The following is a 4972-nucleotide window of genomic DNA, read 5'->3' as shown; positions in this document are numbered from 1 at the left end:
GAAAACTGATGAGGGCATCAGGAGGCCATGTCTTCTCCCAGATATAATCTTCAGGATTCTCATCCTGACTTGTATCCCAGTTTTCAAGTTGGCACTTACACAAAGTGGATAAAGCCCAAATCTATATACTGCCACAAGCCAAGAGCTGGCCCCAATTGGAAATACTGGGGCCTATATCAGTGACTGCATTTGTATCTTGATAAAAAACCAAGACTGGTCTTACTGCATCCTAAAATTTCATTGCAATAAATTTGGATTTAGATACATAGGTCATAATCTTTCAAATAGACAATTGTCTAGCAAAAAAAAAAAAAAACTACTACTAAAATCACCTACTTTGAAATCAAACAAAACTTGCTTTGTTAAATAGTAGGACAAACAGATGGGAAAGTCTGGTCAGTTGCATCCAGCATGTCCTCCAAATCTCAATCACAGGGAATAGGGACGTGGCCTTGAGGGAGCCTGATGATTGTCCTTCCAGGCCTCAGCTCCCTGGGATTAAGAGCCTTTTCACAACTTCCTCTCTCCTCCCTACCGAATAATCACCATCCTCCCTCTTGCTCTCCTGCCAACTCCCTGGTCTCCCTCTCTCTTCCTCCTTAAGCCCACTTTTTTCTGCACCCTACAGTTCCTCTTCATATTCCCAAAGATCATGGGCGTACTCCCAGGGCCACACAGGCAGATCTTCCGCAACTACCCGAAGCTCGAGGCCTTTGTCAATAACTACGTGCCTCAAAATCGGAACTCTCTGGACCCAGCCAATCCCCGGGACTATATTGACTACTTCCTGATCAAACTAGAGAAGTAATAGACTAGAAATAGACCAATCAAGACCCCCAGAAGACCCTTTTCCCAGTGTTCACGGGGATGAGCCCTTAGAGAAAGAGGATTTGCTGTATGAGAGAGCTCACTTTCTGGAGACCAGGTCCACACCCAGGAGATCGATCATGCCCCATAGAGAGAGGGCCGCCCTCAAGCTCATATCACTCCTCCTAGAGAAAGAGCCCTAAAAACAAAGTTCCTCCCCTCATGACGATTCTAAGCCCGCTTCCTCCAAGTTCAACCTGTATCTAATTCGTATTTTCCCTCCTTCAGGAAAAGAATAACCCCCAGAGTCACTTCAAGGGTCAGATTCTTTCTAAGACAGCAGTGAATGTCTTCTTCGCATGCACGGAGACCGTGAGCTCGACTCTTCGCCACGGACTCCTCATCCTTCTCAAACACCCTGATGTGGAAGGTGAAAAATGCTTCCAAATCCAACTTCTTCTATGTGATAGGTCCTGTGCTACTGTGCTAAGCGCTCAAGGTTAGAACAGAAAGGAACAGAACAGCCCCTGCCCCCAAGGAGGGTGCATTCTAATGGGGGAAGGGAAACAATTTGCAGATAATTAGGTACATGCAAGATCTATCCAGAGTATATGAAAAGAAATCTGAATGGGGAAGGCAGTAGTGCTTGGCGGTTCTGCAGAATGTGGGATTGGAGGTGAGCCTTGAAGGAGTCTTGGAAGCTAAAACGTGGAAGTGAAGGAGCAGATCCTTCCCGGTGTGGGGGACAGTGAGTGCCGAGGCGGGAGGCGGAGAGTTGTGCTCAAGGAACTTCAATCAGGTCAGGGTAGTTGCATCCTGGAGGTCGTGGTAGGGAGCCAGCCATAAGTCCGGAAAAGTGGGAAGGGGCCAGGTACTGAAGAGTTCTAAATGACACAGAGGAGTTATTTCATTTAGTTAATCCTGGGTGCCATATAAGTTCTTTGAGCAGGAAGATGCATAAAACCAGTATTTTAGGAAAAGCACCTTGGCAGCTTAGTGGAGAGAGGATAGATTGGAGGGGGGAGAGAGGAGATGAGGTAGGGAGACCATTTAGGCAATTATTGAGGTAGTCCAGGTGAGAGATGGTAAGGGTATGAAGTAGGGTTGTAGAAAATACACTCTGTTAAATGGGGCTATGCTGGGTTTGGAGACAGAAAGACTTGGTTTCAAATCTTTCCTCATACATCGACAAATAATATGGCCCTGGGCAAGTCACTTTACCTGTTCACCTCAGTTTCTTCAACTGTAAAATGGGTATAATAACAACTCCAGCTTCACAGGACTGTTGGGATGAAAAGATGAGATAAGTGGAAAGCTCTTTGCGGACCATATTATTAGGAATTATTATGAGGAATTTATATCTTGGCTCTGCCTCTGGGATAATAGAACAATTCTCTTCCATATGATAGGCCTTCGAATGTTTGAAGAGACCTGTCATGTGCTCACCAAGCTCCTTTGGAATCAAATCCTCATGTGGCTCGTGAGATGTATTTTAGACCTTTCACCACCCAGCTTTAATGCAGTGTCTTCGCTTTCCTTTCTGCCATATCACCCTGTTGACTCATATTGAGCTAGCAGTCCATTAGAACCCTCAGATCTTTTTCCAGCAAACTTCTGTCTAGCTATGTCTTCCCCCATCTCATGCTTCTGAAGTTGATTTAAGCACCTAAACTTTCCATGAGACATCTCTCTCTCTCTCTCTCTCTCTCTCTCTCTCTCTCTCTCTCTCTCTCTCTCTCTCTCTCTCTCTCTCTCTGTTGGACAGTTCTAGGGTCTTAGATGTAAAGCTAGAAAGAGACCATTTAGTATACCACTCCTTTATTTTACAGATGAGGAAACTGAGGCCCATAGAGTCAAGAAAATCAAAGAATTTTCCCAAGATAGTGTCAGGGGTGGGATTCGAACCCAGATCCTCCAGTTCTGCTGATGGTCTAACATCTCTACATCTCATCACAATTTCCCCAAATAAGTGGATTGCCAAGTGGATGGGGAAATCTCTCCAGTTGTTTTATATGGATCCTCAAGCCCATTTCAATGGCCCAGGCCCCAAATTCTGTGTTGGGATTAGGAGTGGATGATATAACAACTTTGAAAGACTTGGGCATTCTGATTGGCCTTATGACTAGCCATGATTCCAGAGGACTAATAATGAACATGCCACCTACTGCCTGAAAGAGAGGTGATGGACTCAGGGCAGGACGAGACAAATACTTTGGTTTTGGACTTGGTCAAAAGGGAGATTTGTTTTGATTGGCTCTACATGTTTGAAATGGGTTTTACTTTTCTTCTGTTCTCAGCTGGGGTGGGAGGGTGAGAAAAAAACAAAATTTTAGGAGTGGATGACCAATGGGGCGGCTAGGTGGTGCAGTGAAAAGAGCACCGGCCCTGGAGTCAGGAGGACCTGAGTTCAAATCCGACCTCAGACACTTGACACAAAAACTAGCCGTGTGACCTTCGGCAAGTCACTTAACCCCAATTGCCCTCCAAAAAGAAAAAAAAACAGTGGATGACCCCAATCATATCCTCTTTTCATATCTGCCCCCTTCCCTAGCCCAACTCCACAAGGAAATTGATGAGGCAATTGGGCCAAGCGGGCTCCCCAGCATGGAGGACCAGGCTAAAATGCCCTATATGGATGTGGTCATCCATGAGATCCAGCACTTTGAAGACTTTGTCCCCATATCAGTGCCTCACACAGTCACTCAGCCCACCACATTCTGTGGCTACCACCTCCCCAAGGTAGGCCCCTGTCTCATCTCAAAAACACACTCCTGGCTTCCCTGCTCAGAATCTGTCAATATTACCCCCCATCTCTCCATGCTCTAGAAAGTCTGCCAAAAATCTATCCCCAATTGCAGCCCATTCTGCTGGACCTATGACATCTCAATACCCCATCACGAGATTGGAGAAAGTCAGAGCTAGAAGGACCCTTAGAAATCATCTAGCCTTGCCCCCATTTTTTGTTTTTTACTAAGAAGAAAACTGCAGCTCAAAAAGAGGAAAGGATCTGCCCAAAGTCACTCTTGTAGTAGTGAATGGCAAAGCTGGGATTTGAATCCTGGCTCTTCTAACTCCAAGTGCATTGCCCAGTTTCCAGTACACCACACTGTTAATGCCCCTCAGTCATTGCCCCTTGAAGAACCTCAGGCCAGTGCATCTAGGAGGTTGATCACCCTCCTCTGTACCCTGGTGGCCCTCAAGAAGCTAATCAAACCTCTCTGAGCTCCCCATCTCTCATTTCCTGTACTCTCAGGATTTGAACATCATTCTCCTACTGTGCACAGCTCACTTTGACCACACCCAGTTCAAAGATCCAGAGAAGTTCAACCCTGGACACTGTCTGTATGAACAAGGAAGATTTAAGAAGAATGTTCTTCTCTGCAGGTTGTAGTTGGATCTCCCCACTCCTCGGTCTCTTCCTCTGCCCCTCAGTCTCTCCTTCCCTCAGCTCCCCACCCCATCTCAGTCTCTCCTCTATCTAAGCCTTCACTCTCTCTCTCAGTCTCTTCTCTGTCCCTGCCCCTCAGAGTCTCTTCTCTATATTCTCCCTCAGCCCTCAGATCCCATGTCTCTCCCCCTATTTCTCAGCCTCTTTGTACCTGTGTCCTCTGCTGCACTCCTCAATACCTCCTCTGTCTTCTCCTCTCCTGGTTTCTGTCTCTTTCCTCTCCTTCTGTTCCTCACTCTCCCCTTGCCCCTTGTCCCTTGGTGTTTCCCTCTTCTCTCACCAGGGAAGCAGCTATGTCTGGGAGAAGGCCTGGCCCTCACTGAACTCTTCATTTTCCTCACAAGCCTCCTGCAATGCTTTTCTCTAAGCATGGATGGCCCCAGGGATGCCCTAGACTTATCCCCTGAATCCCAGGGCTTGGGCAGTGCACCTAGGCCCTACAAACTCCATTTGCTGCCCCTTTGATCTAGGACCCTGGGCCTCCTCACCTCTGGAGTCCCCTTTGTTTCCTGGGACCTGGAATCCCTCAATCATCTCTAGAGACCCCACTTTCCCTGGGACCTTTTCATAAACCCCAGGGAGCCCCCAGGAATCCACATCACTTTCCCCAGGAACCTGGGCTCCTTTAGACCCTTGGTTTTACTTAACTCCAGCAGTCATAACACTATGAAGATTCTCCAGTCCCCCTAGATACCTAAACTACACTATTTCCCACCT

General features: G+C 47.0%; 1 pseudogene; it reads left to right on the top strand.

The window, feature by feature from the left end:
- LOC138154605 (cytochrome P450 2F3-like) overlaps positions 1-4720 on the top strand; it is a 12207-nt pseudogene extending 7487 nt beyond the window's left edge.
- The last annotated feature ends 252 nt before the right edge of the window (positions 4721-4972 follow it).

The sequence above is a fragment of the Petaurus breviceps genome, unplaced genomic scaffold (assembly GCF_028583685.1).
Source record: "Petaurus breviceps papuanus isolate PSGF00001 unplaced genomic scaffold, PetGlider_PUasm1.0 91041, whole genome shotgun sequence".
Lineage (NCBI taxonomy): Eukaryota > Metazoa > Chordata > Mammalia > Diprotodontia > Petauridae > Petaurus > Petaurus breviceps.
Note: the sequence above shows the minus strand (reverse complement) of the source record. Positions and strands in the feature narration are given on the sequence as shown.